At 44.1% G+C, this 14,449-nt stretch overlaps 1 protein-coding gene across 3 annotated transcripts in view; it reads left to right on the plus strand.

The window, feature by feature from the left end:
- The window catches only part of SLC36A4 (solute carrier family 36 member 4), an 820,425-nt gene that overhangs the window by 696,029 nt on the left and 109,947 nt on the right, over positions 1–14,449 (plus strand). Inside the window, exon 12 of one of the 3 annotated variants that reach the window (XR_011194611.1) lies at positions 12,927–13,197. The exons of the other annotated variants lie outside the window; for them this stretch is intronic. The gene's annotated coding sequence lies outside the window, so the exon portion shown is untranslated. The remainder of the gene's footprint in view (positions 1–12,926; positions 13,198–14,449) is intronic. 3 annotated transcript variants of the gene reach the window in all.

Genomic DNA, 14,449 nt, shown 5'->3' on the forward strand with positions numbered 1-14,449 from the left:
TGAAAAATCCACAAATTCTACCCAGGACTGACTCTGGATTTTTCTAGTCTCCCTGAATTTTATTCTGTATTCTTCAGTGGTAAGTCCAAAGCCTTCAATAAGGGTAGACTTCATGAGGTCATAGGACTTGGCATCTGCCTCATTCAATGTCCGGAGTCTATCCCTGCATTTACCTGAGAATAGTTCCCACAATAGAGACCCCCAATACTTCCTAACTACTTCGCTGGCTATGCAGGCTCTCTTTTATGCAAAAAAAACATCTGATGATATCATCACCCTTTGTTAAAGGGGGGACAACTCCTTTGTGGAGTTTTAGGTTAAAAGACTTCTCTTTCTCTATAGTTGCTTGTATGCTGCCACCAGAGATGGCTCTTTTTTTAACTTGTATCACCAGAAGTTGGGCTTCTGCAACCAATATTTTGGTCACCCTTTGTAGAAACAAATCCTCCTCTAAGGGGGCTCCTACTTTGGAGTCAGAGGATCCAAACTTTTCTTCCTCCGCTTCATTGGAGTTTTTTTTATTTTCTTTTTGTGAAGTTTCACCCTCATCCACTGAGTGTTCAGTCTCATATTCTGCCACAAGCCTCCTAAGCTTTTCTGTGATAGCATGAGCACCAGGGTGAATTTGGTAACCTTTGCAGAAAACCCTTAGCTGGGTGTACTTCATTCCCATCCAAGGGGTCAGGTCGAGCTCCTGAGCCTGGTTCTCTGCATCAGACAGTTTTTTTCACACTAAAGTGTCGGGGCTTTTTAGCATTTGAAAAACTTTTGGAAATTTTGGAAATCTTTTGAGCACTTTTTCCAAGGCCTAACTATAGTAAAGACTTTTAAATTCTAATCACTATTTCAGGAACCTAACCAGGCCCTAGCAATTAGTTTAAAAATTTAGAAAAATAGTCAAATTGCAAAATATAATTAGGCTAAAGATCATTTTTAGAGTTATTTGTGTCACTTAGTGTCACATTGGTATCAGCAAATGCAAAGTCTTATAACCCATGGCTGATCCACCAAATGTAGGAGGCTGGCTCTCTATGTAGTGTACGAAAATGATGTGCACTGTGCAGAGATTCCAAGCAACCCCACTTTGGTATCCATAGGTAGGAAGCGGACCACCTAATGCTCTGTTTTTGTGGTAGTTTGGACAAGAAGTTAGGCTAATCCAGGAGATGTGCTAAGCATTTGTTGTACTCATAGTATCAATCAATGTAGACACACACTCCGAAGAATAACCTAAGACCAATTTACAAAAATACTTCAGATTTTTATCATTTTTTAAGAATAAGATCATCAATATACTCTGAGTACTTCTTTTCTTATGATTTTTCAAAATTTAGAAGATGTTCTGTTTTTGTGTGTAGTTCCGCACCATAGGAATCAATGAGAAAAACGTTTAAAAAGTATATAAAATCAGGCAATTCGCTCACAACTGTCACCTATTTTTAGGTCAAGGTCGTCAGTGTGTCCAATGGGCCAGCCAGAGAATGTCCAGCTGTTCCCAGTTCAAGCGGCAGCAGCAACTGAAGGTCTTGGAGCTGGCGTCCAAAGGAGAAGGGGACCACTTGAAAATGCACTGCAAAGTTGGAGTCAAAGGTAAGTCCGGTGGGTCCCCTTGGAGGGTGGAGGACACAAGGGGTTAGGGGATCCATAGAGCACAGGGGGTTGGCCGATTCAGGGGTCAGGGAGGCCGGGTACAGTGCAGAAATGGCAGCTAGGAGTTGTGTGTCTTGGAGTCCTTGGAGTCAGGAGCAAGTGACTTTGAGGGTGGATTGCAGGTCATCAGGACCACTCTGGGGGGTGGTTCTTGGGTGTCCTGAAGTCTCTCGACTGGTGCTTGCATCTGGGCATTTGGGAGTCCAGAGTGGACTTTTCTTCTTGGTGTTCAATGTTGGGGTCCGGTACCCAGGGTAGTAGTACACCACAGCCCTGGAGAGTCACAAGGCCACCAAATTTGGCACAGTGGCAGGTCTTGTCCTTAAGGGCTGTTTTATGGAATTTGGCTGAGCTTCTGGGTCCGGGTCGTTGATCACCAGCTGGTCACTTTACCAGACTTCAGGGGTTCCTTGCCTGCAGGGAGTGATACCTTCACTCAAAGGGAGTTTCTTGGTGCTGTTTAGAAGGCTGGAGGTGCTATGGGGTTTGGTGGAGTCGTTCAGGTTTCCAGGTGACACCTCAGCAGCGATTGTCGAGTCCTTGGAACAGAAGGCAGGGTTTGGTGCCTTTTTCTTTCTGCAGCAGGGCTTCAGTTCTCGTGCCGTGGGTCTTCTTGGTTCCGGGCTTCTTTGTGTTCATCAAATCTAATCTCTTGTTCTAGGGATGCCCTCTAAATACTACATTTAGAGGGCATTAAGGGAGTACCTAGTAGTGGCCAGTGGGCCACCTACCTTAGGATGGCTACACCCCCTAAGTGACTACACATCCCTAACCCTCATTGGCTATTTTTCTACCATCCAAGATGGAGGAAAATGTAATGGAGTGATCACCTCGCATGCCACACGTGAGGGAGGAGGTGTGACACCTCTGCCCAGGAAAGGCATTGTGGTCTGGCTCCTGAGAGCACAGGCTCTCACCTCAATAGTCTAGAATTGTGTCTGGTGTTGTCAGGCTGGTTAGGACCAGTCAGCAACCCTGCCTTACAAAGGTGGCTGAAGTGTCAAACATAGTACAGTTTTGGGGAACGATGTCTGGCCCTGGGAACCTGTTTAACAGGGGTCCAGGGCACTTACAGTTTGAAACCACATCATTTTCCAGGCAAAACGTTGGGGAGCTAACCATGTCAAAAGAGGCCCTTTCTCACAACTCCCAATCTGCCTTTTGCTCTTTTCGTGGTTACAGAATGGGCTTCCAGCGCATGTAAACCCTCCCATCCACTGCAGCGCACAATTTTCTCAGCCTCTGCATGGCCAAGGACGCGGTATCCATGGGCCCGTGGGTCAGGCAGCCAAAGGTCAGGCCAGTTCTCCACTCCCCCGGCAGCCACAGCCTCCATATCCTTATAGTCTGCCCTCTTACCGTCTTGGGTACCCAGTGGAGGGCAGGATACGCCATCACCTGACTCACTGGCGGTCTATAACATCAGACCGGTGGGATTGGCAAATTGTCCAAAGGGGCTACTTCTTCCCCCTCGTGACTACTCCTTCCACCATGCCATCTACTTATGACAGGCTGACAGAAGACCACCCATCCCTTTTCTGCCAGGAAGTGATGGTTGTTTTCCCCAAGGGAGACATAGAGAGGGTGCCAACACCAGAAGTAGGTTGTGGTTGCTATTCCTGCTACTTCTAGTGCCCAAAAAGGATGGAGGCCTTCATCCTATCCTATCCTAGACATGTGCTCTCTCAATTTCTTCCTCAAGAAGGAGAAATTCAAAATGATCACTCAGGCCCTGTCTGCCCTGGACCTGGGAGACTGGATAGTAGCCCTAGACTTAAATGACTCACACTTCTACATCCACGTCCTTTCTGCTCACAGGCGTTACGTGCGGTCCACAGTAGGTCACAACCACTTTCAATTTACCATGCTCTCCTTTGGCCTTAACAGCACCCCTGAGGTGTTCACCAAGGTGATGGCAGTGGTTGCAGCTCATCTGCAGAGATCAGGGATGCCTGGCTTTCCCTAGCTCGATGACTGGCTGTTGAAGTCGGGCTTTCCCAGGCTGTCATCTCCCACCTCCAGACTACCGCAGACCTCCTGCACTTTCTGGGATTCACTATCATCATGCCGAAGTCACACCTGACTCCCTCTCAGATGCTCCCTTTCATCAGAGCTTTTCTAGACATGGTGAATTTTTGGGCTTCTACACCCGAACAGCTAGTCCAGGCAATTCAGGCTCTGATATTGATGTTTCAGTCTGTAGTCTGGATATTGATGAGACTGACTCTGAGGCTGCTGGGACTCGTCCTCTTGCATCGTGGTAGTGGCACATGACTGCTGGCATATGCAGGCTTTGCAGTGGGACCTGAAGTTCCAGTGGACGCAGCATCAGGGGAATCTCTCTGACATTGTCCAGATCTCGGAGGGAACTGTAAAGAGCCTGCAGTGGTGGCTGTCAAACTGCAGTTGGATCAGTGACAGACCCTCGTCCCCCTCCCCATCTAGATCTGACAGTGACAACAGATGTGTCACTTCTGGGATGTGGTGGCCACCTGGGAGAGGTGGAGATCAGAAGCCTCTGCATCACTGCAATCCGGCTGGCGTGAAAAGCCTTTCTACCCTCCATCAAGGGAGGGCTAGTGCAGGTCTTCACAAACAATGCCACTGCCATGTGGTACTGCAACAAACAGGGCGGGATGGGGTTGTGGGCCCTTTGTCAAGAGGCCCTGTTTCTTTGGACATGGATAGAACGTCAAGGTATATACCTGGTAATTCAACACCTGGCTGACCTTCTGAATGCCAGGACTGACAAACTCACCCTTGCAATCACGAATGGCATTTCCTTACAACAATGGAGAGAGACTTGGTTAGATCTGTTTGCCACTAAATAGATTGCACAATATCAGCACTTCTGCACACTGGAGATTCCAAGGCAGCTCTTGCTTGGAGAGAGAGATATTTTTTTTGTGAGTAGAGCTCAGACCTCATGTATGCCTTTCCACCAATACCACTCCTGCCCAGAGATCTCATGAAGATCAGGAACGACTGGGCCCAGTCATCCTTTTGGCTCTGGACTGGGCATGGAGAGTTTGGTACCCCGAACTGTTGAGCATGACCATTGGTCCTCTGATCAGTCTGCCCCTTTGGGAGGATCTTCTGTCGCAGCAGCAGAGGAGGGTTCTCCACCTGAACCTGTCAACTTTCTGCCGACTTGCTTGGAGATTGAGCGGCGACAGTTGATAGCTTTCAACCTTTTTTACGAAGTTTGCAACGTTATCTTGGCAGCTATGTGTCCCTCCACCAAGATGCTATATGACTGCTGTTCGGTAAAATTTGTATCATGGTGTACAGAAAGACACATTGATCCCCTTTCAGCTGTTCTTTTTCATGTTCTTCTCTTTATACTTTCTTTTGCTCAGCAGGGCTCTGCTCTTGGCACTTTAAAGGGCAATCTTTCTGCTATTTCAGCTTTTCTGAGGTTGCCTGACCAGCCTCCCCTCTTCAAATCTCCTATTGTAAATAGAACCTTGAAATGTTTGCAACATCTGTTCCCACCTTCTCCTTTCATTATGCCTCAGTGGGACCTCAATCTTATTCTTACTTTTCTTGTATGTGCTCTTTTGAGCCGTTGCACAATTGTCCTCTCAGGTGACTTATCATCAAGACGGCCTTCCTCATGGCAATAATATCTGCCCGGAGGGTTACCGAGCTTTAGGCTTTGTCATCCAAAGCTCCATACTGGAACACGTACCCAAACAAACTGGTGCTTCGTACAAGAGCTTCCTTCCTAATGAAAGTGGTCACTCCCTTTTATGTTGGACAATCCATTACTCTGCCTACTTTTTACACTCTGCCCGTCACTCCTAGGAGGAGGAGCAACTTCACCTTCCGGACCCAAAAAAAGTGTTGTTGTTCTACCTCAACCGCACACCAGACTTCCAGATAGATGACCACTCTTCGTAGGGTATGTCAGAGCGAAGAAAGAACGGGCCGTGCAGAAGTGGACCATCTCCTAATGGATTGTACTTTGTATAAAGGTATCTACACATTGGCCAAAAAGCAACCCACCAAGGCCTTGCATGCTCATTCCACCAGAGCTATAGCTACGACCACTGCATTAGTACATGGAGTTCCGGTCCTGGAGATCTGCAAGGCAGCAAAGTAGACTTCCTTGCACACACTTATAAATCACTACTGCCTGGACAGTCATGTCCTTGAGGACTGGTACTTTACCCATTCTGTCCTGCACGACTTTCTTGATTGAAATTGGTCCGAAGACCCAGCTCCGGGGAGGTATTGCTTGGGTTTCTATTCAAAATCTAAGGACTCTGCAGCTAGAAGTCTCTGTCAGATGAACAATTTACTTACATTTGTAAAACACCTTATCTGGAAGAGACTCTAGTTTCCTGTACATTCTTTTCCAACCCAGCCATCCTCCTCGCTCTGTGAACAGATTTCTAGGGTCAGGGTTTATTTCCCTAGGGCCCTAATTTTCCACAAAAGTGGTCAGTGTTCTTTGTGGCTCAGCTCTCCTGGCGTGAAATTCACAAAAAAGAAACTTACATGAGCACTCTGGGGTGGTGCCTTCACAGGCACCACACACGTCACTTCCATCGCAGATGTTCCCAATGATGCCATGCGGAGCCAAACAACGTCACCTACTGGCATGCACGGGTACTGCCCAAGAAAATTTTCCAGATCCAGCCTGATGCCTGGAGATAATTCAAAAAGTAAGGAATCTGCGGCTAAGGAGAGTCTCTACCAGAGAAGGCGTTACTGAAGGTAAGTAACTTGTTCGTCAGCACGTGCCAGAATTCACATCATGTGTCGTACTCCTATCCCAAATTTTTAAATGGCCCACACACACAAAAATAGCTATATAGATTACATAATGGCGGGCAGTGCAAGTTATGGAATGTTTTGAGGGTGTTTATAACTGTGAATGGAACTAAATGTGGCCCAGTAACGTGTTGTTTAGAGTACCTGTAGTAATAAATGTACATTAACATATAAAGGTCAAATTCCAGTTTATTACCACAATCGGGAGGACTTGTGAATGAAAGACATTGTTTACTGCCTCAAACTGCATATTAGAATTACTCTACACATAGAAACAACTCCTAATGGTCATTTGTCCTTTTCACTGTGATTTTACAATAATGTACAAATGTACCCCTTTCATTGCCGGCTTTGCTTTCATAGGTTTTCTTTAAACAAATGAACCCGGATAAATATCATGGCATAAACCATGTATGCAGGTGAGCATAATGTAATATTCGGTCTGTTAACTTTGCTTTGGAGTGATGCACATCATGAGCAACTCAAGGCTTTGCCTTTTGTGAATTATGTCCCTTCCCCTCTTCCAACAATAGTAAAATGCAGCATTTTTACGCTCTATTCATCTGCACATCCTCCTGCGATGCTGAGTGCTTGGACTCCACCAAACATGAAGGTGTTATGTTTGAAAATTAATTTTGACATTTTAAGTAAAATATTCCCAGCATTAAACTTGCTGCTCTTCCTTGTAGGGCAGACAGCTTTTACCATAAGTAGCTATCATATTTCATGAAAGAGCATTGTTTATCTGCATGTAAAGTAGTCTCATGGTAATTTGAACAGGAAACGATGACTCAGATTGTCCTATGCACCCCTTTTGTGTGATAGTTAGCTGGTAGTAAAGGAGTATCTCTGCTAGTGCTTCTTTGTTTTTTTGATATTCGAGATTTAATAAAGTCAAAGGAACTGTTTGCCAGCCTAATTTTTTGTTCAATTAATTTAGGGAAAAATAACAAAGAAAGATATTTGGGGTACACAGACTTAACCTTTTTCCAGGCGTTAAATGATCCATAGTTCGTCCGTAATTTCTACTCATAGAAGGTGCAGAACATCAGATGGTAGTAAGAAGACTAAAGGAACAGATGGAAATCTGCCTTTTATTATGGTGGTGCAATGCTATGCAGACATTATAGTTATGTACCCACACCGTATTTGACTTGGATAATTAAATAGGGCAACTTATCTGTTAACGTTTCTGTAATGGCCTTCTCTCCGTCCGGATTTCCGCCTTTTACAAATCTGTCATGTGAAAGATTAGCCCAGATATGCAAGCACCACCCAATAAATGACAGGCACACTCTAGACAAGTTTCAACTGGGTCACCATCGAGGCCATATTACAGCCAGGGCACAATGTCCTGTTCTATGAGTCAACCCACTGTTAACAATGTCCCCAGGGGACAATCCTATTAGTGAAAGGCAAACTTATTCCTTTAAGTTGCCAGTCAGCCTTTAACTATGAAGGTGGCACCACAGACTACGTTTGTGAAGGTATAATAAAGTAAAACACTGGTCCCCTCCAGGGAAGTGTAAGCCTCAACTTAGTTGGCGGTTTAAAAAAAACATTGATAGATTGGTATTAGATGGAGTCAAATCATTTATTTGCTATGAAAACATCTTGGACATATATATAAGATAAATCAGAATACATTGCATCACAGCAAAAAGAACGCAGTGAGCTTGAATAAGTGAATTAAAGTGAGCAGTTGCTATATACAAAGCATATGTACAAAACTAAGGACTTGGAAGAATATAACTTTAAATAATACCGCTCTGTATCAAAGTGTGGTGTATTATATCATAAGTAAAATCAGTCCTCTAGAACAGTGGTTCCCAACCTTTTTACTTTTGTGGACCCCAACTTTGTGAGTACTGGAACCCGGAGGTTCCCACTGAATCATTATTGGAAGCTGAGGACCGCCCCCAATGAGCCATTACTGAAACCTGGGGACCCAGTCTGTTAATGTTATTACATTATCTAAGCAGTCACGGACCCCCTGAGGAGGCTTTACGGACCCCTAGGGGTCCTCGGACCACATGTTGGAAACCACTGCTCTAGAACATTCGTCAACACTTCAACCATGCATAACTTGCACTTTTCAGAAGAATAACTTTAAATCTGACTTTACCATTAAAGAGGATTGTACATTACAGTTCATGGGAGTGGAAGAAGCAATCCCCTATATTTTCCTGAACAGAAGATGACACTTACTAAGTGTAATAAGGCAACCCAGTGGGAGAGATAGCCTTACAACAGTGAAAAATACCTTTAGGCGTTTTTCACTGCCAGTACATGTAAAACCTAAATACACATGTCCTACTTTTGAAATACCATGCACGGTGTGCTAGGAGTGGGGCAACCTTAGGCAGGACGTATCAGTATTAAGCAGCATTTGTAATGCAATACGTCTCACATTTTCTTGAGTTAGAACTATTGGCATTGTAAATTCACAACTGAACATTTCTTGCCACATAATTTCTTCTTTCCCTGCCATATAATTCCAGTAGCCCAGCATTTAACTAAAACACTTCCATTTACCTTCTTCCTCTATCTTAAAGCATATGCAATTATCCTATAAACCTCTATCAGAAATAAACTTTTGGCATTAGAGTGTAATGCTCAAAACACCTTAATAAAAATATAATTTGGGACAGATTTGAGGGTGAAAGGAAAGAGGGAGTCAAGAGTAAATAAAGATGGAGAGGATAACTGGCATAGTAGGAGTGTCATGGGCCCTGGAGTAAGAAAGGAAAATGGTTGACTGGAATTTCAGTAGGAAAATACATCAGTAATTAGAGTTGAGTGAGGTCTGTAGGTCTCTGGGCCCCGGTGCCACTGCACCTGTTGCTCTGTTGATAACTAGGCCTAAGGAGAGAATGGAGCTGAAAAAAAGAGAAGCTAAAGGAGTACAACATAGAAAAGGAAGAAAGACAAGGAGTTGCAAAGAAATTTAAAAAAGAAGAGAAAGAACGAGAAAATGAAAACACAACTAAGAGAAGCAATAGAGCAAACATGTGAGATGAAAGAAAAAGGGAAGGAAGCTAGTGAATACAAGATAAAGAGGAAACAATGATGAAAGAAGTGTGAAAAGAAAGAAAAAAAAGAACATTAGAGAAAAAAGAGATGGTGAGAAACAAGCAGCAAAAGAACCAGGGCATGTATGTACCAACACATTTCCCACAGACACAGAATGGGAAAACCACTTTGACACTTCGGGTCCTGACAAGTAACTTGTGGCTTCCACATACAGATGGGAAAAAGAGGGATTTATAGTGAAATTTAAATTGATGGATAAAGATAAGAAAAACACCAGACAAAGAACGGACGAATGATCTAAAAAAAAGTGAAAGGACACATATGAGTCAAAGGAAAGAGCAAATAAAAAAGACAAAGAAAGAATGAAGGGAAGAGAAAAAAAGTGGAAGAATGAACGTCTGATGAAGAAAAAAGAGAGGAACAAAACAAGGAAAGAAATTACCACGTTCTTGCGAGTTTGAAAGAGGAGGTAGTAAGAGGAAGATGGAAATAAAAAAAGGAAGAGGAGTAGAAATAAAGAGCTAATAGAAAGAGTGAAACTGTTAACATGTGAATTTTAAGAGCTTGAAAGAGGAAAGTGGGGGAGAAAGAAAACATTAAGAGTAAACAGAGTAAAGGAAAGAATGGAGTGAGATGGGGAAAAAGACCCTCCCAAATAAAGATGGCAGCTAAGAATAGATAATGGGCTCCCCCACATCCTCAAACAGAAATCAGAGTATGGAACAGCAGGGAGCACTGCAGAACAGCAGGCGGTACATCAGCAGAGATGTATGTGAACCCCAATACAGCAATATTGGGGCGCTTCAGATCAGGATTAAAGGTATAGACAGAGCCCTGTCCCAGCCCAGTGTTGGACTAACAGAAAGGCAGCGGGTCAGGAATGAGAAACGGAGCGCCGTGTAATTCCAGGTATTGGAATAATGGGGCACTAAGGTTAGGTTTGAGGTGCACTGACAGAGTTGTATGTGGGCTGCAGTACTATAATAGTAACAGGCACACGAGGTTAGAAGTGAGGTATGCCAATGGAGCTATGTGTGGCACCTAGTATTGGCATTCCAGTGTTGATGAGTGTTAGCGTGGAGGTGCCCTGGTGAAGCTGCGAGTGGGGCCCAGCATGGGAGTGGCATTGCCTCTAAACCACAGAAGCGAGGATTCCTGAAGGGCATGTGCATGAGCCTTAGTACTGAGAAGAAATGTGTACTGAATGTTAGAATTGATGGAATCCGGTGGAGCTGTGGTGGTTCCCATAAAACAGTAGTGTTGGATGTTAGACTTGAGGTGCACTGGCTGAGCTGTGTTTTGCTCTTATGGGTCCAGTATTGGCTTGGCAGTGTGACTGAATATTACAATTTAGCTGCTGTAACGGAACTGTATGTGAGAGAGGTCCCAGTATAGGAAAGGAAGTGACCTCACCGGGGTAGAACTGAGGTGCACTGATGGAGCTGCGCCCAAGGTCCCAGTACTGGAACAGCAGTGTGTACTAACTGCAAGAACTGAGGTGCTCTGGCAGACAGCGTGTGTGGGGTTCTGGCACTGGCACAGCTGAGAAGCTTGGAGTGTATGAACCAAAGGTGCACTGATGGAGCTGTGCCCGAGTTCCCAGTACTGGAACAGCAGAGTTTACTGAGTGTAAGAACTGAAGTGCTGTGGCAGACAGTGTGTGGGGTTCTGGTACTGGTACAGCTGAGGGCTTGGAGTGTGTGAACCCAGGTGCAGTCTACTGACTGTAAGAATGGAGGTGTTCTGGCAGGCAGTCTGTGTGGGGTTCTGGCACTGGCATGGCTGAGGGGCTTGGAGTGTGTGAACTGAGGAGCACTGACGGAGCTGCTCCTGAGGTCGCAGTACTGGAACAGCAGTGTGTACTGACTGTAAGAACTGAGGTGCTATGGCAGACAGCGTGTTTGGGGTTTTGGCACTGGCACGGCTGAGGGCTTGGAGTTTGTGAACTGAGGTGCACTGATGGAGCTGTGCACGAGATCCCAGTACTGGAACAGCAGAGTGTACTGACTGCAAGGACTGAGGTGCTCTGGCAGACAGCTTGTGTGTAATTCTGGCACTGGCACAGCTGAGGGCCTGGAGTGTTTGAACTGAGGTGCACTGATGGAGCTGCAAGTGAGATCTAAGGATTGCGGAGCCCTGGTAGAGCTGGATTCCTAGGCCATAAGCAAATACAAGTGATCCTCTGCCCTTGCTCTCAGCACCGGGGACCACAGGCAGGCACACTCAGTAAAGAAAATCCAAGCCAAGGAAGGGTGGGAGCCAGGCAGCTGAGAGAGGGTGCGGAGAGCCCACAAAGAACAAATGTGACCAAGATAACAGCCTGATTTATAGCCTTGTTTACAACTAAGCTCAGAGCAAGAGTGATCTGCCAATGAAAAGGGAAGCTTCCCTGGACATGAGCAGGAAACAAAGTTTTTAAAAAGAAAAGGTCCCCATAGACCAGATAAACAGGACAAACCGTAATTATACAGTAGTTGGTCCCTGCTCTCACACAGAAGAAGGAGGGACAAAGAGGCCTGACTGACAGTTAGCAAGCAAGGATTTTTAAATGCCACTTAAACTAACAAATGAAATAGCTGGAGGCCCACAGAAGAAGTATACGTAAAAGTATACAAGAGGTCGTACACTTACGCTCAACCTAAAAATGAAGATTCAGGCCTGGCAGAATGTTAATTTTGCCAAATTGAAGTTGCTGTTTATAACTGCGCTACAGCCTGCAATGGCAGGCTTGGGACAAGTCCTGCACTGCTACTTTAGCTAAGGCTGCTGCCCACTAGTAGCATTTAATTTACAGGCCATAGGTTTATTATGGACATACAAGTCAATTAAATGTGCCCATTAGGTGGAGGCCAATTTTACTTTGTTTTAGGGAGAGATCGCTAGCACTTTAGCAGGGGTAAAGTACACAGAGTCCTAATATCAACAAACACAGGCCAAGCAAAAACATTGAAGAGAAGGCAAAACGTCTGGGGAAATACCACACAAAAGATGTCAGGTCTGACAGGAAAGATACCAGTCACAGTATCCGCTCTTGAAGAGACTCAACAATGACTCCCCAAGAAAACATACACATTACAGCTAGCAGAAGACTGTTCTTACATGTTCTGTTTATGCCTGTATCACTGGCATTTTAAAGCTGGCCGAGATAAGTGTGGTGCCTTTTTAAATGGGACATGGTCCCTTTCAAATAAATACCAATGGTTGAGTCAGAGATCCAGTGATTTTCTCCGCTGTCGAAACACATACCCTAGATCTATGAATCATGAGTAATTTGATAGAAAGATAACAGACATAAACTGATGTTTTCCATCTGCTCTAATCATTCATTTATGATACTTGGTGCTGTAGTATTTTAGCGTGGGATTTATTGTGCACACAGTTTGTGTTTCCAAGCTGTCTTAACAGAAGTACATTCAGTGGCCATAATCTATAGAGAATGACATTCTCCATTTTTAATTTTGCAGTTCCCCTACAGTTTGTTAAAATACAACCGTACCTGAATGTTAATGAGAAACTTGTGTGCCTCTGGCTGACAGGGAAGGTTCAGGGTCTTCTCTGCTGTGAAGCCAAAGAAGAAACAGACAGCCAAAGAAGAAACACACCTTCTTGCCAGGGTGGCTGCTACTTGAAAGAAATGTAAATGTGTGCAGTGGGAAATCAACAGATCTAAAGGCTGCTTCCGAGCCAGTACATGGCGTTAATTGATGGAGTCATTTGAGGCTTTCCTTTTCAGAGGTAATGTTAGGGTGCTACCAAGTGAGTTCTAGAATGAGATCTTCTAATGGAAACTTATGAAAAATGTTAGCACTAACTGCCAAGTGATTGCTTACTAATAAATGTAAGTATTTTGAAATGTCTTTTTAGGACGAAGCCTACGAGATAGTGCAGCTGTCTGGTTTGCAAGTGACGTCTTGTGGGCATTCTTAAAGCTTCCCCTGGAATGCATTCGACCCATTGCTTACCATTTGCTTTGTGGTTTGTTACTCAAAGTTGCTTGTTTTCTGTTTGCTGGTTTTATTTGCTTTAGGCTGTCGAGCTGGAGTTCGCCCCTCCTGTGGCTCGTACCCTGTTCACTATATTTTTCCTTTAACTAGCTTTTTGTAAACAGTCCTTTAAATCTTGTTCCTATCTTGTCACATTTGTTGCACATTCAGGTCAAATGTCAGGCTGTGTCTTCAGAGGGAGCTTGATGTTTACTATTTTTTCTCTGACTTGAAAGTGAGAGACTTTATGTGACAATCTTGCTGTGAAAGACAAGCCTTTTTTCTAGCACACAGCAGAATTTATAATGTCTGTGCATGGAATTTGTATAGCCCGATGCCCAGGGCATATTGTTTGGAGTCAAGGGCATCAAGTTTTTATGTATATTTTGTCCTTGGGACAAGTAGGCCCAACCCCCTGCAGCACAAAGACTTTGGCAGCCAGTTTACAGAGAAGGGACTCTGCAGTTTAGGTAATATGTGTGCCCATACGTTATTGGTGTTCGATTTTTTTTTTAAGGTTCATTAACGAAGAGCCTTTATTATTAGGGTGAGCGCTGTAAATAAACGTTTTAAGGTTACACTGTACTACTGAACGGTGGTTCTAGTAAAAAAAAGTGTACACACTTTTGAAATATTTAACAATATGAGGCTAAGTATAATGCTCCCAGAATTCTCTCTGATTAGATGCAAATGTTTGCAGAAGCTTGTAAGCAAGAGTGATGAATTTTTTTGCTTTCAAAATAAAATGTTTAGAAAGAATGCAAGTAGGAAAAAAAAATCGCTGCTATGAAATTTTAGGTGCTATTGAAGTGTCATTTAGTAAAATGTGGTGATGCATGCTAGTATTTCCCAAAAATATTCCCAATGGAAAATCAGTGTAACCATTTTTAACAAAGTTATGGGAAGAATGAAAATAAACAAGCACTTGCAAAACTAACCAATTCGACATTTGTTGTAAGTCTTTTAGTTTTGTCAATGCGTGTCTTGTTTTGACATGGCTTTTG

This window comes from Pleurodeles waltl, chromosome 8 (genome assembly GCF_031143425.1).
Source record: "Pleurodeles waltl isolate 20211129_DDA chromosome 8, aPleWal1.hap1.20221129, whole genome shotgun sequence".
NCBI lineage: Eukaryota > Metazoa > Chordata > Amphibia > Caudata > Salamandridae > Pleurodeles > Pleurodeles waltl.